This window comes from Natrix helvetica (assembly GCF_964273705.1).
Source record: "Natrix helvetica genome assembly, chromosome: 1".
Classification (NCBI taxonomy): domain Eukaryota; kingdom Metazoa; phylum Chordata; class Lepidosauria; order Squamata; family Natricidae; genus Natrix; species Natrix helvetica.
Genome location: NC_138548.1, coordinates 61112234 through 61135073, shown reverse-complemented (window position 1 = coordinate 61135073; position 22840 = coordinate 61112234). Strand labels below are relative to the sequence as shown.

General features: G+C 36.2%; 1 protein-coding gene across 7 annotated transcripts in view; it reads left to right on the top strand.

Annotated features, from left to right (window-relative positions):
* NPAS3 (neuronal PAS domain protein 3) overlaps positions 1-22840 on the top strand; it is a 785079-nt gene that overhangs the window by 97869 nt on the left and 664370 nt on the right. The window lies entirely within an intron of this gene.

Here is a 22840-nt window from a genome sequence, read left to right as displayed (position 1 = left end):
CCTCCATCCCTAATTACGTTTTTTAGTAGTTAATGCATAAAGAGGCATTTCCCTAAGTGGCTCCAGCTAAGAAGACAGTCAACAAAGCTTCTTTACTGAAATTTTTAGCTATGTTAACAAGGTCTTAAGTGAGCGCGCAGTAGCGAATATTGACTGCCACTTTTGAGTATGTAAATAGAATAGGAGCTTGGAGGATGGCGTTTAATAATTCCATTTTCCCACTCTTAAGTGCTAGATTACATTTGGAAATTAATCTTCTATGACATGAAAAGGATCTTAATTTTTCATCCTACCCAGGTGAGCTTCTTTTCCTGATTCTGAAATTGTCTGCATAAAATACTTGCAAAGCCTGTAATTTCTCAGATATTCAGTACTATAAGGCCACGGTCTTTAACCTGTTCTGTTTCATATATGTAACTCCCAAAATTGTTGACTCTAGTGCTAGAAAACTATTTTACCATTATACTAAGAAGTCTGGAAGTTATAGTGCCAACTTATTTTAAAATAGACAGATAGAAGGGTAAAATAATATCACCATAAAGTTATTCAATCAAAATGCTTTACCAAAAAAAAGAGTTTTCCTTTTCAGTTTAGACTAGTTTTAGTTTTAGACAATTAGCTTTATGCAAAAGTCTATTGAGGAAATTTAAAATATGTTTTTTAAATGGTTACAGAATTGATTTATAGAAACTGATTATCCAGATAAAATAAACTATTACATTCATTCATTAAAAGATGTCTGTAAATAGTAACTTTAAAATAGATAAATTATTAATCGGGAAATCCCTCAAAAGATGGGTAACTTTTAATGTAACATTTAAGGAAAAAGTTACTAGCTTATCATGGAATAAGCAAACTTGGAACAAAGAAGTATTCAGTTTGAGTGTACTCTCTCTTCCATTTCATGTGCTGTATGATTCAGAAGATGAAGTTACACTGATATGTGCTAGTTGAAATCAGCCATATCTCAAAATAATAAGTAATGTGTAACTTTACTTATGTGTTACTAAATATATAGCCCATATTTCCTTGATAATTATTAGCTGAAACATTTGTACTTGTGAATTCTGCCTACTATTTACTTCATTGATCTGTATTTTCAAGGAATTGGGATTAAACATGCTGGAATTGAGTCTTCTTTCAACTTCAATAGTAAGATACAAAGATTGCACATTGACAGCACTGTCTATGTTTCTGTTGCATTTTCCATTCCTGTTTGTGAATCTAGGGATCCTTTCAAACAAAAGTTTTACAGAACTGAGTTTAATGGGAAACATAATAATATTCTCTGGAGATTGCATGAGTTGAAATTTGCTTTTAAAATGGTAAATAGTAAAAATAGTTTAGAATGGATGCATATAAAAAGTATTTTGATTTTTCAAGATGCTAAAAGCATTGCCTTTTTTACATCAATATGCCTGCGGCAGCTTTGGATTCTTATTTAAATAACCTGTAGGTTTCAAAATTAATACCATGCTTTTAAAAATGCTTTAAAATCCTGTTTTATTCCCCAGAGATTTGTTTTCTGCTGTTGCGATTAGATGATGACAGCTAGCTGGCTTTTAAAATTGATCAGGAAGTATTCTGGCAGTCATTCAGTGTTGTAAAAGCACTTTAATGGATATGAGTTATTCACCCAAATCAGACTCAATGTCAAAACAGGCGAAAATACAGCTGTCATTCTGGACAACAAGTTACACATATGCAAGCAGCTGCTTAGAACTCTATGGAAAGTCAAGCCTGAAAAGAATTTAAAGTGTTATCTGTATATATGCTGTTGATATAGGGGTGTTTGTGTGTATACTGCATCCCTATTTGTTCGTTTTGGCATGCATATTTGTAAAATACTAGCTTGAGAATTGTGAAAGTAAAGGCTTCCGGTTTGATTATTGAAAATGAGCATTAGTAAAGAATTTACAGAATGGAACATATGTATTACTGTTGGCTATTTACTTTAGTTAGATGCAGTGAAATGTGGAATGTTAAGAAAGTCAATCAACCCTTGCTTGAGTTCCCCTGGGTAGCTTTTCTCTATGCCATAATGCATAAAACCTTCACATTGTGCCATTCTTGGCTGCTGTCCATAATCTGTCTCCTTGGGGTTAGTGGGTTACTTTGAATCCTCCTCTGGGAAAGATCAACTTCTTGTTAAAAATAGCATCATTTGAAAAATATATTGTGGGTCATAATCAAGTAGGTACTATTGAGGGAAGATGGAGGAGAGAATTTTAGAAAGAAAAGTTGCTCACTTTACTGTTCAGCTGGAACAGTCGGCTTCTACGAATGTGTAATACAAAGAGAATTACAAGTTTCCTAAATTCCCAATTTGGCTTAGTCTGGGTGTTTTCAGCACCTAATACCAGTGTAAGATTAGGTATGTCAGTAATTAGAGATTGCTTAACAGGATCCTCAATTTAGTGCCTATATAAAGAAAGTTGTGGCTAGGAAGTGTATAGGTGTGTCTTTTGTTCTCTGAATTGTGCAACCACTCGTTTTGTCTTGGAAGGACAGAGTAGTAGTTAATCTGCATTTTTGCCCATATTTCTGTTGAGTTGCTTTAGAGGGCAGCAACGTGGTGTTGATGAGTGTCCTAATGGACATGGCATTTGTGTAGAATATTGTGAAATTTCCAGTGAAGACATCAAAATCCTGTGAACATTTGCATTTTTGTGATATTTGATGATCTTGCATGGCTTTAGTCTTTTTTTTTTTAAAAAAGGATCTCTGTGTGGGTTTTTGTGTGTGTGTATATAATACCTGTATAATTGTTCAAATCACAGAATGGGAGCTGCCATTTCAGAAGATGATTAACTTGTTATAGAGACAGACAGTGATTTGGGCTGAGAGGGATTAACTGGCCCAAGGTCACCTAAGGAAGAATATACAGTGGTACCTCGATGCTCATCATTAATTTGTTCTGGGAGGTGTGATGAGTACCAAAAATGATGAATACCAAACAGATTTTTCCTGTAAGTAATAATATAGTGATTCACAAGGTAGTCAACACCAACAAGTTCTAGCTTGTGCATTGAGTACCAAACAGACCATGAACACCAGGAGAAAATTTCCACGTCAAACCGCTCCATTCAGTGAGTAACAAATTTGATGAGTATCAAAGCAGTTGAATACTAAGGTACCACGGTACTCTGATTCTTCTTGCTCCTTGTCCAGCACTTGAACGATAAGGGTTCTCTCTGTGTATGTGGACCCAGAGAACTTTTAAAACAAATCTTATGTCAGTTTTCAGATTGATTATACAACATGGATATGAAACAAAGTATGTGTCTGACTAGAATAGATTTTGCCATCATGGTCTTTTCTGAAGTCTATAGCATTCATTGGTAAACCATATATGAAGAAATCTGTGATCAAATTTTAATCGCACTCATAAGATTTCTAAATAATCTTACTGGTAAAGATGTCTTTGAGCCACACTCAGTTCTGGTATCTGCTGTTTCTTGATGACTATTTTGTACTGTACTACAAGAATGAATGGGACTATTTAGATCAGTGTTTCTCAACCTTGATGACTTTAAGTCCTGTGGACTTCAACTCCCAGAATTCCGCAGCCAGCTGTGCTGGCTGGGGGATTCTGGGAGTTGAAGTCCACAGGACTTAAAGTCGCCAAGGTTGAGAAACATTGATTTAGATAAATATTTATTTCTTACCCTTTGCTGACTTCAGAAATTTTTCATGTTTGTTCTGAGTTGAAAATTCATAACTTGTGTTTATTACTATATCTCTCTCTGTTGAAGGAAAATGAAATCTCACATATACAGGGAAGCTGCTGTAGGTTACAAATGTAGACAGCTCTAGCAATAGTGATTCCTTTTAGGACCCATTCATTCTTGTAGTACAGTACAAAAGTATGCCTGGAAATGTGTTAAGTCTGTGACACGTTTTTAGAAGTTTTGATTTTGCATACTTAGGACATTTCAGTTCAGCACTATGTTAGTGCTGAGACTAACCTATTCAGACTAAATTATGTCCATTCAGAGTAGGTTATGTGCATATTGGGTAAAATAACAATTGTGAAAGAAGCATTTCGGTGAATTAATTTAGTGTATTGTGTGGATGAGAACAAGCTATTTAATTTATTTCAGTAAGAACAAATCTGTGACACTACCTTACATGTTCATGACTGTGAAGAACCCTGCATTTTCTCAGACACCAAAACTGTTTTGTGCATTTTTCATTGCAATAGTTTTAGTCCTTTCATGCCAAGGGGCATGTAATAGCATCTACTTAGTATTTTTTAACCTTGTTTTGTAGGACTGTTTTTTTCCTAAGAAATTGAAAAGTTGCATTCTCCTTTTAACATTTGGGAAAGTATTCTTTCTGACTATTTCCTTTGACCCTTTAGGCCTTCAAAACTATTTTCCTGCATGATAAGTACTCACGGCTGCAGATACAGGATCACAGCAGACTTGTGGCAAAGGCTTGCAGTGTTGACTGTCGTTTAATGACTTACTGTGCCGAGTATAAATTGCTGCTCAAACAGCATCCTTCCAGGTTTTCCTCCCAAGAGAGAATGTGCTTTAAAAAGTGACCTTCTTCTGCCCCAGCACGTCAACCTGGGAAGTTTCTACTTGCTGCTGAATTCACGTCAAGCAATAAACTGCATTTAAAATTGACTTAAGATACAAAATGAAAAAAAAAGTTTTGATTAACTTCACTGTCAGAATACATAAATAAAGTTTTAAAGGAATAATTGCATTGCTTATACTTTTTTGTTTTTTGATAATATCTTGGCAGACAAGCTGACATTTTTTTTGAAATGTCTTAATAAATAATTTCTATGAATATATGAAGTACTCTCCAGAATTGTTAGCCATATCATTTTTAAAAGTTGGGCGAGCAATGCAGGTGTCTCTCTTGCTTCTTTTTATCTGAACTGTTTTTTTTAATCCGCCCTCCCCTTTAGTCATATCTGATTCTTGGAAACTCTCTGCAGAAGACCCTGCAGTTCTCTTGGCAACGTTTTTCATAAGTGATTTGCCATTGCTTTCTTCCTAGGGTTGAAAGAAAGTGACTGGCCCAAGGTCACCCAGCTGGCTCTGTGCCTAAAACATGATTACAATTTAGGATCTCCTGGTTTCTAGCCTGATGCCTTAACCACTACATCACCTGATTTCCCTTTTTAATAAATAAAACAAAAAATAAGTCTGTGATAACTCTCAATGATAAAATGATTTTTGATACAATGGTATTTTACTGTGAAGCTTCAGAGGATTATGTATTTAATTATTCAATAGAAGTGCTAAGTATTATGCACAGCAATTAAACTTGCCATACACATGATCATTAAGAACAACATTATCTAACAATAATAGGGTTCAATTAATGAGTTTTAGTGAAGCAAATTTGAACTGCAGAATGAGGAATAATCCAGTCAACTGTCCATGCCTATTCCAGTGGTATTTATCTTATTCACTTGCTGTCTATCCCTTAAGGCAGTGTTTCTCAACCTTGACAACTTGAAGATGTCTGGACTTCAACTCCCAGAATTCCCCAGCCAGCGCTAGCTGGGGAATTCTGGGAGTAGAAGTCTGGACATCTTCAAGTTGCCATGGTTGAGAAACACTGCCTTAAGGTCTGGGTGACTAATAGCAATACCCCAAATCTTACATTGTCTACTGTTTGTTTTTCTGCCCTCTCCATCCAAATGCACCATGGTTGTACCCAATATGTTGCTTATCCTAATAAGTCTGTGTTGTCAACATTCATATCTTGTCACCTGCCCGATGCCTGAGATTAATTCTTACACTGACAAAAAGAATATCAGCTACTGAAAAAGTTTATAGATAGATACTGCTCAGCCTTCTTCCCACTGCACCAAAACAGAATTAGCCACTTTAGAGTATATATGGATTTCTAATTTGAAAGTAGACTTCACAGTGGAATTCTTGTATTGTGGCCTTAACCATCTTTCGAATAAATACTGTAAAATCTGGTGCATTAGATTCTTATATCTGGGATTAAGTGTCGCCAGTTCAGATGGAAGAAGACAAGACTGACAACAGTAATGAAGAACTTCTGTAGCAGGAATTATATATACACAGCCTGTAGACCAGCGATGGCGAACCTTTTTTGGCTTGCGTGCCATAAGTGGGGGGAGCGCAGGGGGGTTGTGTGTGGGCGTGCCACACCCATAATGCAATACACGACCCCCAGTGTGCATGCATGCACTACAGGCGCTCCCCACCCCATTTTACATGCTTTTTTCACCCTCCCCAGGCTCCAGAGGCTTTATAAGAGCCTGGGGAGGGTGAAAACAGCCTCCCCCGCCCCCCCTCGGATGCCCTCCGGTTTGCTCGGAGGGTCGTTTTGAGCGCTCCAAAAGCGTCAGGGAAGCCTCCGGACGGTCCCTGAAACCTTCGGAGCGCTCAAAACGATCCTCCGAGCAAACCGGAAGTGACTTCCGGTTTACTCGGAGGGTCATTTTGAGTGCTCCGAAGGGTTCAGGGACCATCCAGAGGCTCCCCCCGGCGCTTTTGGAGCGCTCAAAAAGACCCTCCGAGCAAACCGGAAGTCACTTGAGCTCCGAGCAAACCGGAAGTCACTTGAGCTCTCTGAAGGTGTCAGGGACTGTCCCCTTCCCCTCCTATAAAGCCTCTGGAGCCTGGGGAGGGCGAAAAATGGCTTTAAAAAAGGATGAACTCAGCTGGCCAGTTGACAGGGCAGCGCCTCACGTGGCCTGACAAATGGCTCCGTGTGCCACCTGTGGCACGCGTGCCATAGGTTCACCATCACTGCTGTAGACTGTCATAGACCTCCATCCCATTGAGTTCTATTCTGTGGCCCATGACAACTCAAAATTTTAAGATGCAGCTGGAGCCCAAATTCTGCTAGGATGGCTTTCCAGGTCCCGCTATGGATGCAACCATCCTTTCTCACTCGCCTGATAAGCTGAGAATTTTAGGTGCCAAAATATACCCCAAAAATTGTGTTTGGCTTATCTGCAAAGGGGCCTATCCGTGAATATTTATGGTGTTTTAAATTATTTTTAAAAGTGTCTATATTTTCTTTACTTATCTATAAGCCCATCTATGGTAATTGCTCTTAACCTCTGTTAATCTCAGAGTAACTTAGTCATTGTAAATGAGGGGTGTCTTTGGACCACTTTTCTTTCTTAAAAGTAAACCCTATGAATTACATTAGGAAGAAGCATCTGTATATATATTGCTGAGAAAATATCTTGAATTTTACTAATTTAATTGATTGAACAATGTTACTGATGAAGCAAAATAAGAATGCAACAACATAGTGAGTTTAAAAGCTAAATCAAAAGTGACAAAGCTTATATGGAAATAAACTTTCCAAACCTGCCAAAAATGCTTATTTGTAGGAGAAACAATTTTAATGTAGCAAAGTAAGGCATTAGGAAACCTATTTTAACAATCAATTTTAAAAACAAAGCAAGGCTACGTGATGCTAAGGGCAAAGTTAGTGATTTAGAGTACAACATTAGGAAGTACATAATGATTACTTTCCAATTAAAATGCCAAACAAATGGATTCCTTCATCTTTGGTCTTGCGTTTCCTTTCACCTGGAACCTGTTTCTCTTTGGCTATTTACCTGTTCCTTTCTTTTTGTAGCATTGCCAAGTTCTGCTGTTGCAGGCATTGTTTACTGTTCTTCCTCTCTCTCTTTTTTTTTTTTTTACTGCTTGGGCCTTAAAACAGTCTTTTGTCCCATGTGACTGTTTGTTCAGTCTGTTGCTAAAAAATGCATTAGGACTACCAGAATTCTCAGCTATATATGTCTATATATCTATCGTGTGTGTGTATGTGTTGAGACAAAATATCAGTTTATTTATTTTCTCTGAAAATTGCAGTTTTAAGTACATACATGAATTTCACATGATATGCAAACTGTTAGTGATTTTCAGGTATCTGCTTATATGCATGTTATATTTCAAAAGTTATTAAATAAGCTGATTTCTATTTTCTAAATATTTTCTTTATGAACCTATTAAAGGTTGATGAAGAAAATATTTAAAAAGTAAATTGGTAAAGCAAGAAAAGTCAATTAAAATAATGTTGATGCTTATAGATCACCTTGATTTTAATGTATTAATTAACTCACGATTCACAGGGAATTTATACATATTTTGAATAGTTTGCCTTACAGATGAGTATGCAGAGAAAAATATTTCTCTGAATATTCACAAGAAGGCAGGTATACATGCTGTGGACAATTGCTAAATAAGATACAAACCTTCATTATACCACTAAATCAGCCTTTCTGATTTAGTGGTATAATGATAATAAATTTGTAGCGCCACTTGTACAGCAATGGCAATGACAGAATCACCACCAGTCAATTGCAAGAGGCAGCTTTACTTGCAATTGTTTACATTCTGTGATCATTTTAACATTTGTAAACAACAATATCTGCCTATCCCTATCCTATTTTTGGGAAAGATTCGATAGACAGATAAAAATACCAATCTAGCTAACTCTGCAGCCAGTCATAATAGATTACACCATATATTGCTAAATCTAAAAGTTTAATAAATTAAATGTTCAAGAAAGTTTTTAAAATAAATGAGACTCCCAAGGAAGTCCTTAAAATTATTAGTTCATCTTAATTTTGATACTTTGACCTTATGTTATTTGCGTCATATTAACTGTTTAACAGAAAAGAGACCTCTTCAGCCATAGTCACCGGAAGCAAATACTTGGAATTAGACACGAACCACTTGGAATTAGACACGTAACTGTTTTGAAAGACTGGCCTTAAAATAGTCTTCTTAAAATTGTTTTTTTACATTTTATCAAGATAGCCCCCTTCTTTCAGCAATTTGTGGAGCCCACCAAGATATGCTGTTCCTGGCATAATACTTAGCAATATTTTTCCAGAGGTTTTTTTATGTTAATAGGGATAACAAAATTAAAAATGGATTAAAAAACAATGACACATGCTGGGAGGTTTTACAATTAAGACCCCATGTGTGCTATTGGCTACGACTTCTTGTCCCCAAAACAGGAAAATAATGTAATGTTCTCCTATAATAGAATAGAATGGCATAACTTCTTGTAGATTGTTCATGTCTGCACTATCAACTTTGGGAGACATTTCGCCTAGTAAACTACACAGTTTATTTTTCTTAAGACTTTTCAGACTTGGCATTAGGAAACAATTTTTCCTTGATTGAAGGCAAATTGACATGGTGGGCTTATTTTATTTTAAGGGCAATTTTAACACATAAAAGGTGTTTTTTTGTCTGTGCCTGCATTTTAAAGTTCTATTATCTCTAACTAAAAGAATAAGCGTCTCAGGGTTTGGTAATTCCTATGATATAAGAAAAAGATACTCGCCTTAATTTCAACATCTGCCCCTGGAGATATGGATTTAATTAAATGGAGTAATGTTGTAAAATAACATAACTATAACATAGTTTATAGAGATCCCAAGCCGAGTTAAAGAGATATCTTGGTTAGTCCTGATGACCCATAGCTATTTATGCAGTGGTAGCAAAATTGCTAACTAGAATGAGCAGAGTCTGTCTCTTTGCCTGAATGTAATTTCAGAAATAAAAACAGTAGTTGTGCCTAATACGTGGGACTTTGCTCGTTGTGGCATATCCAGACCCATAAAAGCGCTGCCTTCCTTTGATTAAAGGAATATTTTGTTTCCCAAGGTTGCTCCAGAAAATAACATTAATTGCATGGACCAAATTATCTATCAATTTTTACATAGTCACAAGAATGAGGCTTGCTTGTGGTGGTGGCCGATACTCATTAAGTACAGACTAAACAGATTTTAAAGCTGTTAATTGTATTGTTTAGATCAATGTAAAAATGTCTTGTCTTATATTCACATTATTTGTTCCCTGTATTATTGTTAGAATGAAATAGTTAGTTTGTATTTGGGTGAAAGCATTTTAGAAGCTGAGTTTACTACCGCGCACTTAGTTGAACTTCATTTTTCAGGCATATGGAAGTTGTTTGCTAATACCATGTTTTTATTTTTGTTTTGCTTTGCTTTGGTTCAGAGTCTAAGATATAGATGTAGGATTTCCTGATAGTCTCTTATCCATACGAATGAGGGATTCCAGGTGTGGCATGCAAAACTCTAGTTGATTACTAGATGGCAGTAGATAAGACTATTTTTATAGCCCATATCTGGTAGCTCTATTTCAAATACTATGTTACTTCAACACCACTTTGCTTTTTGGGATCATCCGAGGTCTGTGAGATCTGGCCTTTTCAGATTAGTCTTGTATAAATTATTACAGCATTTGGTACTTGTGTTGAGAGGTTCTGAGAATTACAAAATTTGAATTTAAAGCAGTTTTGAAAGAAGGAGACAAAGAGAAAATTATGGGAATAAAAGATTAAGTAACTTTTCTTTAAACCTTGCTGATTAAAATGTGTATTGCACAGTTCTGTAGGTAACTGAAATTGTACAAAGTTGAATGCGAAATCATTGTTTTTCACCAGAAATGGTTTTTCTGTACTTCTTCCTTTGCTCGCGTGCACACAGCGTTAATGGCTATAGTTTGACATTGTGAAAGCAGAAAATGATATTAGACTGGCTAATTTCCAGTTTCCTTACAATTTACATTTGTCCAATTGCTTGAGTCTTAGGAACAAAATTTGGATTGAAATAGATCATTTTATGAAATAGATCATCGTTACTGACAAACCACAGAATCTTATTTAGTATTCTATTCCAAGTGAGAATACATAGAAAAAGAAGAATCTATTACAGGGGTTCCCAACCCCAAGTCTGTGGACTGCTATTGGTCCATGGCCCATTGGCAACTGAGTCGTGCAAGCAGTGGGTGCATGTGGGAACCTCTATTTGCAGAAGTGGCCTGTATTAGTATTAGTAAATACCTTGATGGCTTATTCTTATATTATATATATACAAGTGTTACATGTTTCAGTATTAATTTTATAGGTCTAATAACTCTTAACATAATTTATTGTATCTTTGATAGTGTTAATTAGTATTGATAAATATAAAATATTACCTTAAAATGAACAGTTATTTCCTTTAACTTTATAAATGAAGTCAAGACATTTCAAGTATTACTCAGCTCTGGTTCTGATTGTATTTTTATGCAGCATAATACAGATTAATTTGCATAGCTCATTAGTACATGCCAATTATTCACATGAATGCTATAGTTTGGGACTTTTTAGTTTTACATTTTGCCTTATGTCATATCCATGTACAATAATTGCTCTTCTTTCGGTAGGAGTGGTGCTTGCTACCTGCTGCAGTCTAATTTCTGCTACAGTCACTATGCTATATAGAAATGCTTAATGTCAGGAAGGCAGTATTTACTGAAATACACAAGTTCAGAATTCATCATGATTCTGTGTGAAATCCGCTCGCCCTTTGCACCCCACTCCCTTCTGAATTAGAATGAAATGTACCTTAAACTGCAGTGAAATACATCACATATTGCAAGAGTGGGCCCTTGCTTCGTCTCTATTCCTGGTGTGAAATCGATACACTATCTTTCCTGCTGACCTGTTCTGTGACCTCGCATTGCAGCTTTCATGCTGAACAGCAATTGCTTTGAACAGTCTGGGTCTGCCACAGCTCACAAATGATTCTCAGCTTTTGTCTAAAACTGATGCTGATAACAAAGAAATGATTTAAAATAATGCAGTTATAGTAATTTTCTACTTCTAATTTACATCAAGAAGCATGCTCTTATATTATTGAACTGTTTCAGTAACATGTACAGTGAATATTTATGCAAAATTACTTTGTATCAGGATGATATTCCTAAATTTCTGTGTTGAAATTTCTGGGCTAAAGTTTTCACTTGGCTAGAGAAGACAGCAGGTGTAGTAATAAAATATGTTGTTTTTAAGCTGAAAGTTAATTCATTATCATAAAGTATAAATTTAGTGCTATTAAATGAGAAGGAAAGAAATCTAACTTTTTTTCCAGAAGGCCTAGTATTTCCTTATTGGAATCGTAAATCCTATCTCAAAGAGTCGTTCCTTGTGTTGGGTGGCTACAGAAATCAAACAAAAAAACAAAAAAACAATAATAAATAAATAAAACCCAACCTTAAAATCTAAAGAAGACATTAAAAATAAACATTTATAGAAATCTCTACAAAAATGGAAATAATATTTTGAGAAAATTTTAATCACTTAGCATAGGTTGTGAGGAAAAAAATACTGCAGTTATAAGAAATATTAGTACATTCATTGTTCAGTTAGGTAGATTACACAAATATGCCATTACTGGCTTTTAAATAAAAAAACTGCACTGGTGCTAAAGTGCTTACTGTTTTGAAAATGTATTGATGGGACCTAATTTGTAGAGAGGTGATTTTATAATAATTGTGGTTTGGGAATATTTTTTCACCTGTTAAATACATTTGTATTCATTAAAACTGCTGCTGAAGTAATATTCAAATAATGAATAATGTAAAGCTTCTGCTTATAAAACATAACTAATTGAAGTTGTGCAAAACAATAATTGCACTCCTTTTGGGTTTTTTTTGTTTATGCAATAATATGCAGAGAAATCGTCTTATAGATAAAACATCAGAATGGAATATTGCTTTTGACAATCTCCTAGCACACTGTACTAACCTATTCTTCTGTTTATTTCATTCATGCTTGCTGCTATCAGCAGTGTTATTTATTATGTACTATTTATCCAAAAAAGAAAATGAGGTTATTCTCTGAATAATGAATTACCTGTGAATGGGGTTAGGATGTCATATTCACCGAGAACATGATAATAGTAGAAGATGCTGTTGAAATAGACAAGGGGCACTAATAATAAAAGTGGCTGAAAAGGAGGCAGAAGATAGGAATGAACAACTGCTGGGACTTCAGAGAAATGTGGTGAGCTTACTAGACTTATGCTACTGTTAGTAAGAATGTAGTAATAGAGGCTGTTAAAGAAGTAAATGGATTGGAGTTTTCTCAAATTAATGAAAGCATGTGGGCAAAAAGAAGCAAGAAATAGAGTCACACTGATTTTGGCTTCCCCTTATACCCTTCCTTGCAACCAGTCATCATCCTCAATCTCTTCTATTTTGAACATTCCTTATGTGAGTGAGAAGTCGGAGAAATCAGAATGCTCACTTGGTGGATAAAAACTTTCCATCAATAGTATCTAAGAAGGTTAATCATGGCAACTGGACCAAAGTTTATTAAAACAGAGATGTTTCATTACTCATCCAAGTAATTAACTTCTTCAGTCAAAATGAAAATTTGGATGGATAGCGAGAGTGTCGATAGAAAGAACCAACTCTTGCCATATAGACTGCGGTGGGTTTCTCCCCAAAATGAAAGCAATATGTAAATGAAGACTCATCCAGACCAAAAGTATCTAAAAATCATGGCAACTGGTCCAAAGTTTATTAAAACGGAAAAATTTTGTTACTCATCCAAGTAATATTTTCATTTTGGGAGGAACCCTGCAGTCTATTTAGCAAGAGCTGGTTCATTTCAACAACTCTGACTCTTTGCCTATCCAAATTTTCATTTTGACTGAAGAAGTTACTTAAATAAGTTATAAAACATCTCAGTTTTAACGAACTTTGGTCCAGTTGCCATGATATAATCTTTTTAGATACTTTTGGCCTGGATGATTGAGTCTTCATTTCCATTTCCATCGATAGATTCCACATGGCAGACTCTCATTCCTACACATAGAATGTGGCTATGCAGAAGATTGAACAGGATTAGAGGTCCTGAATTTAATGAGGCTTAAATAGAAAATAAACATGAATGGGGTTCTTTAAATCTGCAGCTCTTTTGTCCCATTTACTTCTTACAAGCAGAAGGGAAAAAAAAATCGCAAGATCTCTTGTTTCTACTCCAACATACATGGAACACACAGAACTAACAAAACCTTGCCATTATAAAACATTCTGTGTATACTTTCCAGTGAGTGAGAACCATTGAATTAAATGGATTTAAGAATAAGCATGTGAAAATTTATGATTATTATTCTAAAATTTACCATATTTTTCAGAGTATAAGATGCACCAAGATTTTGAAGAAGCAAATTTAAAAAAAAGGTTTTTGCACTCTGCAGACCTCCCAAAAACTGCCCGTTTTTGACGAAAACGGACCTTTTTAAAAAAGGCGTGAATAGCCTTTAGGAGGCTTGTAGAGTGCTCGGGGGGGGGGATGAGCAAAAAATGGCCCATTTTTCATGAAAACTGCTCCGTTTTTTGTCAAAAAAAGGGCATGAATAGCCTTTAGGAGGCTTATAGAGTGCTCCTGAGGGCTGGAGGACAAAAGTGAGGAAAACCAGCCTGTTTTTCACTCATTTCTGCCCTCCCTAGCCTCCAGGAGCACTCTGAAAGCCGTCTAAAGGCTATGCACGGACATTTTGGTGAAGGGGGCAGGGTTACAGGAGGCAAAAAAATGTTGCATTCAGTGTATAAGACGCAGCCAGATTTTAAGCCTCTTTTTTGAGGGAAAAAGGTGGGTAATATACGGTAGGTGTTTTTTTTCCTTTGGGTGTAGTTAGGTATTTAAAGAACACTGGTTATATGTATAGGTAGTCCTTGACCTATAAATAATTGCTTAATGACTATTTGAAGTTACGCCGACTCCAAAAAGCTACTTATGACCTATTTTCAAAGTTACAATAGCTATACACCCCATGCACATTTTTCGGTGCTTGGAAAGTGACTGATCTCCATGGGTATTTGCAGCACATCCCACATTAATGTGACCACGGTTTGCAATTCCCCCCCAATGGTTTCTGTGTTTACTTCTGGTTTTTGGGAAAAAAAACATCCATTTGTTTAAATACTGCAGCATTCACTCGAGAACCATAGCATTTGCTTAATGACTCCTGCAAATATTTGGATCTAGTCACATGATGCCTAGACTTATGACTACAATGATTTAGAACCATAATTCTGGGCACAATTACGGTCATAATTCGAGGGCTACTTTTATAGACACAAATAGAACATGGTGCCTTATTTTGCAGTCCTTTTTGAATTAGTGTTTAATTAATATTTAATTTTTTTCTTTTGGTCTTGCTTATTTTTGGTGTGAACTCTCGCTAGCTTTCAATAATATTTCTATGTTTGTGCACAAAGATGCACATTGCAGACAAAGACTTGTTTTAAGTTCTACCACATTTGTTGGGAGAAAATCTCTAGCTTCGGCTTTTATTTAAAATTGGCAGATATAATTGACAAGGCAAGGAAACTGGTGTAATGTATAGGAATTTGTGTTTATTTTTGTTTGTTTGTTTTCCCTTATGGAGCTTGCTTTTGTACTCACAAAGCAAAGTATATTTTAAAAAAATGTCTGTCAGCTAGTGCTACAACATTTTGTTTCTAATTATTATGTGTGTGTGTGGGGGGGGTGGTGGAATTTATCACTATAGTCAAATGTTTCCTGAAGGTGCCTGATCAGGTAAAATCTTACACAATATAACAATAAAATGTATTATGACCAAAGACTACTGGGAATAATAAATAATAACTGCCTTTCTTGTCTTTTATATTCATCACGGGAGACACTCTTGTAGATTTTGCACTTTAGGAGACAGTGCTTTTAAGTTATGGCTTTGGTATTAGAGAACAGCCTTTTTGTAGATCTTGGTTCACTCCCATTGTAATGGCCTTCAGAAAAACATTGAAGATCAAGTTGTTCAGGAAACTCTTTTATGAAAGTGTTAGCTTAGTGTTAGAGGTGCAGATGTTTATTTATACTTTTGCCTTTGATGTTTTATGCTTTTTAGTTTTGTGTTGTAACTTTTGCCCTAATCCTAACCCTAACCCTAAACCACTACATGTGTGAATGAATTTGGTGATATAAATGTAATACATTTTTTAAAAAACCAAATATCTCATAGAGCAGTGATGGCGAACCTTTTTTGGCTCGTGTGCCAAAAGCGGGCGGAGCGCAGGGGAGTCGTGCGTGGGCGTGCCACACCCATAGTGCTATGCGCACGACTCCATCATGCATGTGCACATGACCAGCACTCCCCCCATTTTTGGCATGTTTTTTCGCCCTCCCCAGGCTCCAGAGGCTTTATAGGAGCCTGGGGAGGGCAAAAACAGCCTCCCCCCCGAAGGCCCTTCGGAGGCTTCAGGAGCTTCCTTGAAGCCTCTGGAGCATGAAAAACCAGCCCTATGGGCAAACCGGACATTTGGGAACGGACTTCTGGTTTGCTCATAGGGCTGGTTTTAGCCCTACGGAGGCTTCAGGAGGCTTCCCTGATGGCTCCGGAGGGCAAAAAACGACCCTACGAGCAAACCAGAAATGACTTCTGGCTTGCTCGTAGAGTCATTTTTTTGCCCTCCGGAGCCTTCAGGGAAGCCTCCTGAAGACTCCGGAGGGCTAAAACCAGCCCTACAAGCAAACCAGAAGTACGTTCCCAAACTTCTGGTTTGCCCGCAGGGGTGGTTTTTTGCGTTCTGGAGGCTTCCTTGAAGGACGAAAAATGGCCTCAAAAGAAGGCCAAAGTCAGCTGACAGGGCAACGCCCTTGACAACTTAGTTTCACCAACATTTAGATGGGTATACCCTGTTTCCCTGAAAATAAGATCTCCCCGAAAATATTGGGGCACAGCAGCTGCTATGAAGTGACCACGCTCACTGCTTCCTACACCTCCAAAATAATAAGACCTGCCCGAAAATAAGGCCAAGAAGATCCTGTCTTATTTTCAAACACAGTATTTTTAGAAGATGAAGTTTCTTAGCTTCCCTTAAAGGTAATCCTCATTCTTCCCATGATAATAGATCAGCTTGCATATTATTTGTACATGGATAAATAATAAAAATGTCCATTGTTCGTATGTAGGTCTTGTGAACCTGTCTTTTTTAATAGATATTCCTTAAAGTATAAGTATCTGAATTTCCATGATCATTATGGAGCAGAAATATTACAAAACTGTATATTTGTTTCTTAAAGGTTAGTGAAATCAAATGTAACTGTTCATCCAAATTCATGAGATTTACCATTCACAGTATAATCTCCCACAAATCCCTATGTACTGCCTCTTTGTAGTGGATGTGTGAATGTGCTCCAGGGAAGGATAAGTGAAGAAAATTAGGAATATATGCCAAGAGTATATACTCCCAGCAAGTTCACCAAGGCATGAAGGTCAGCCCAATTAGCTAGCAAGCAGAGCCTGGGGTAGAGTGAAGAGAGGAATTAGTTTGGAGTCATTACATTCCCACAAGCGATCCATGCCAAGCCCTCACTTGAATTCTGTTAACTCTTACCTAGTGCCAATTTACTGCTGAGTGTTAGTTGACTAGGTTCTTGTTTATAGGCATGAGCAATAAATCATCTTAAATGGAACTTAATGTGTGGTCCTGATTCTTCACACCTGACAGGTGCCCATATGGGTCAGCAGTGATATAGGATAATGTGTGGAGGCATTATCACTTTAGTGGCAATGCAAAGGCATCAATTCATACTGCACAGGAGAAGGCAATGGTAAACCACTCCTGTATTTCTGCTCAGAAAATACATGGATAGAAGATAAAACGATTGAAGATACAGTGTTGGATGATGGGCCCCTCAGATTAGATGGCACTCAACATGCTACTGAGGAAAAGCTGAGGATCTTTTCGAGCACTAATGGATGTTTATGACATGACTAAATTAAGCTTTCAAGATGTCAAGTTGCTGCTGCTGCTACACAGGAAAACAAAATCTGACACTCAAAGACAGAATTACAATAGGAACATGGAATGAAAATTGACATCTTAAGCAAGAGAGAAAGAAGATGGATTGGGATTAGACAGTTTGAGTCAGTAAATCACATTTTTTATAATTCAAAACATGGAAAGCAAAGTAGAAACAGTCTAACCTTTATAGTTAAGAAGATTAGAACAAGAACACTACTTGACTTTGTGGACAAACTAATAGGATGACCATTCAAGTTCATGCTCCAACCACAAAGCAGAAGAGAATGTTGATGAGTTTTATGATCAAGATCAATGTGAAGTTGACAGAACATGCAAGCAAAATTTTCTACTTGTGATTGGAGAGTGAAATGCCAACTGAGCTTTATTGAAAATATTAAAACAGGAAATGCAGTTGGATTGCATAGTAAACAGAAATGAAACAGGATACTGACTTACCAATATCTATCACTCAAATAGGATCTTCATAAAAGAATCTCCCATCTAACAACTGAAATAATACTTCTATATATGTGCATCACCACATGAATTACAGATAGTCTCCTACATTCACCAGTACAAAGAAATTTGTCCAAAACTCCAACCTAAAAAGTTCCAGAAGGTGGAAAAGGATTATTTTAGGGTGCAAACTGAAGCATCTCCTATAGAAGGCTGGCTATGCCCAACACCTGAGATCACAGGGCCAATGAAACATCTCAGTGGAGCAGATGTGCTTGAAAGAAGGTCTAAGAACCCTTGGAGGGGAGAGGATTGCCAATGTGGACAGGAGTTACTTTGCCTACATGCCAACAGGAAGGAGGCTCAATCAGATAGAGAAAAAAAAGTCAAGCCACACAGCATCCAGAGAGGCTCGCACCATGAGATGGGATCACACAAGAATGACCATAGGGACCTTGAGCCAGGATTTTCTACCACTGGGATGTCCCCATCAAATATACCTCATCTTTTTCAATGAGGGTTGTAACGACCCATAGTATAATTGGCATATATATAAGGGTGGCTCACCAACACTGAGCTTGTCAATCAGAAAGGTCGGCAATTTGGCGGTTCGAATCCCTAGCACCGCATAACAGAGTGAACTCCTGTTACTTGTCCCAGCTTCTGCCAACCTAGTAGTTTGAAAATATGTAAGTAGAAAAATAGGGACCAGCTTTGGTGGAAAGGTAATAGCGTTCCGTGTGCCTTTGGTGTTTAGTCATGCTGGCCACATGACCACAGAGACGTCTTTGGACAGTGCTGGCTCTTCAGCTTCGAAGCAGAGATAAGCACCACCCCCTAGAGTCGGGAATGACTAGCACATATGTTTGAGGGTAGCCTTTACCTTATAATTGGTCCGTGCTGTCTACAAATGCAAGTATTTAAAAAAAAAACTTTTTATAAATTAAAGAAAAGAAAACCTATTCCATTGGCCAGCTTTTAATGGCTTATCTTGCTGAATTTGTAAAATATCATGTGTAAATATCTCTTGTATCGCTAATGTGCTTCACTGATCAAAAGTTTAGTCTTTTGCCATTGGGTCAGTCTTACAAAAGTCTGGAAAACAAGTATTGAAGAATACTGATTGAAGATTACAGTTCTCTGTTGCTCATGCTAAGATTTTTCAGTATTTCAATGCACAGAAGGCACATAGAAAAAAAAACCCACTTCCATATATTCTAGAGAATTTAAGTTTCAAATGTAGGTTGTAGGAGTAAGGAGTAAACGATGCAACAGTGCAATCATTAGAAAAGTAACAATATTTCAGTGTGCCTTATTAGCATACACTAATTGATTAAAAAGAAAATGAGAAACAACCTTTTTTTAATCACTTGGATGCATACATATAAGAATAGCATTCAAAGGTCTCATGAAGAATTGTGTTTTTTTCTGATTTCAAAACATTCTTCCAGTAGAGTTATTTTAATATTGAAAAAACTTTTGGAAAAAAAACAAGTTTCACAAGAGCAAATGTTATAACACATCTGCTGTAGCTAGTAAACACTTGATCATTAATTTGGTACTTCTAATTTGGACCGTGACATATTTTTCCTAATAAAGTGTTTTTTATTTTACTGCCTATTGATTATGTTTCTGAAGATTTCATATGTGATGCACTGTGCCTATAATCTACTTTTTAAAATTAGTAGCTAACATACTGAAAAGGTATACGAATATCCAGCATGAAGACGAAGTTTAAGCATTTGGCAAACCAAATAGCATTTTTTTTGTCCTTCAGCTTTAGTGGGTAAAAAAGAGCAGAATTTTTTGTCATAATAACTTAAAATGATATCTTGTTTAAAGTACTAGGTGATACATCTTATGCTGATTTTTTGAAAAAGATATTTTATTTCAAAATGAATAAGAACAAATAACACTGAAAACTTTAACTTATTGTATTTTTCATATGATAGTCAATAACCGATAGTCAACAAAGTTACCAAAAATAAATAAACATATACCACATAATTTAGTGTACACTTAAAAACAAATATATTATGTTTATTTATCATGTTAAGATGTGTCTGAACTTCTTAAAGCAATCCATTTTGGGGGTAGAAAAATGCCTGTTGACAAGCATCAGTGACTGGGGAATGAATAATGGGTAATGTTGAAAGTCAGAAATCAGAAGGAAGGATGAGAAATTCTGCCAATGAAGATGTTGAATACAATAATGGACCAAATTTGATATGATGGAAGAAGTTGGTAAAATAAAGAAAAAAAGAGCTGTAGCAATAGTATTATTACTATAATACCCCCTGTCTGCATCTCTATGGAGAGTTAGTAGGCACTGGCTTAGAATGCTGCTGTCTGTTGCATTTTAAGCAATCTTTCTCATTTTTCTTGTGTTATTTAGAGTGGACGCTTTGCAGCTTGCCCAGTGTTCTTCAGTCTGAACGTACACACAAACACACTAAATGTAAAACAAATGGAAACTTAACCTTCCCACACAAAAATAAACTTTTTTTCCACTTTACAGAAAATGGCCTTTTCTGTAGCATTTTAGTACCCATGCTCTGCATGTTTTCCTTAACCCTTTTAAGTCAGAAATTGTTTGCAATAGCACTTTCTGTCTTCCCCTTTTCCAGGAAGTTCTATTTCTTACGAGCTTCCTTTCCCAGCAGTTTTTACCACTGTTCTGAATACTTTAAAATCTGCTTTCTCTTAAAATCAAGACTTCCAGCATGACATAATCACTTTGCCCTGCTTCTTCTGCTTCCTTGAATAAGTTAAATGTAGTTGACTGTCTACTCTCTGAGGAAGAAAATTGCCAGCAAAGTAAGTTAGGAATTTCTTGAAAGGACCATGCTTGACAGACCTTGTCTCTCAACAAACTCTAATGTTGTTTGGCTGTGCAAGAATCTATTTCTATTCCTAAGTTACTTGTGAGCAGTAGACTGGTAAAAGCTATTGCTAAATATAGTGCTCATAACACAGAGATCGAGGTTTGCAATAGTAGCAAATACCTGTTGCTTAGGTATAGGATGAGAGTGGAAGTATGTTCTCCAAGCTCGGAGAATGTACGACCCTCAGGCTGAGTTTTGCTCTTAAACCAGAGAAACCATTTTGTAGGTCAGAATGTGTATACATAGTACTATTGTAAAAGGAAACTCCAACTTTCTTTGCCTTTGAGATGCTGCAGTTATTTGCATTACTTCTATTCTCCCAGTTTAATATCTTACTTATCACAAAAATCCAGAGTTTAGTTAGTTAAGGTTTCAGTTGAACGTAGAATATGACTTCCTAAGCTTGTCATGCATCAAACTGTTATGGCTGGCAATTGTTTAAAAAAATTCATTTTGTTATGAACTAGCCTGTTTTCAACTGGGCTGTTCAGAGATGGATTGCTTTCTGGAGTTTTTGACAGGTGTAATTGTTAAGGCGTCATCTGTTCTTGTTTGCACAAAATACATTTTAGCCAACTGTAGGACTTGCCCGCTAATCTTTCTCACATCATTCCATTCTTTGCTTGCCACTAGACAAATCCCCTGTTATTTGACCAGATGGTGGAAAATCCATTCTCATGATAAGTTGCTTCTAGTTTGCATTTAGATTACCTGCAAAAATGGAACAATTTACTACTCTGCCTCTAACCATCTCTTTCCTCCTTTTTTCCTTTAGTTTGACTTCTTGTAACTAATTATTTAAATTCTGCCCTGTCAGTTAAAATTAGTCATAGCCTTACATGTTTCACATGTATGTAAATGCACTCAAAGTTCCTCCTCAAGTTACATGATACATCCATCTAGAGCTGAAGGGACATGTCAAGATGGGAGGAGAAAATTATGTGCAAAACCAACAATATATAAAATGATGTTTTGAAACTTAGTGAAAATGTGTAATCTCTTTTAAAACACCACTCACCATCTTATCTTTCCTTTCCTTTCCTGCCCCTGCCCCAAGGATATAAATCTTAAATTTCTGAAGGTTATTAATTAAAGTGAAAAAAATCCTAACTTGTAATCTGTGTTGCTTACTAATACATAGTGAATAAAAATATTAACTTTTTCCACAATGGAGGTAATTTGCCAAAAAGATTGTCAGCTGAGAATGACACTTTTATTTGGAAATACTTACCAAGAGAATCAAAAAGTGATTTCACTTAGTTTAGATTGATTAGACTCACTCTGCTCTTGACGTCACAAAAATATACAGAATAAATTAATTTAAATGCATAAAGGACTATAGGTCTTCTAGAAAAAGATAGCTAATGCAACTTGAAATTCATACAACCACACTTTATTTTTGGTGAATGAGGTATCAAAATTAATTCAGGATAAGCTGTCTGGAAGACTGCAACAAGTTTTCAAAAAGGCCCACATTTTTTAAAAATTTACTTCTAACTAACAAGCCTATTGCATTTCGCCAGGTGATTTGCATGATAGTCAGTGAAATATACAGTATATGCTACCAAATCCTCAGTTTCTGGCATTCACTTGTTTAATATAATTTTGCTATACAACAATTAGGAATTTTATATATTAATGTCAATTAAATTAGTGGTTTGCTTTATGAAAGCTATTGCTGTTGAATTTTACTGATGTTCTTTATGCCTGAGTTTGAGATATAGCTACAGACACTGAGGGTTTTTCTAACCAAATGATAGTATTATAGAAAAATTTTGAGATGTTCATGATGGAAGCCATATGTTCCAGAAACTATAATATAGTTGATTAGGATCAAAAATGTTGATCTACACGGAATGGGAGTGCCCTCGTGGTAAGAAGAACAGCAAA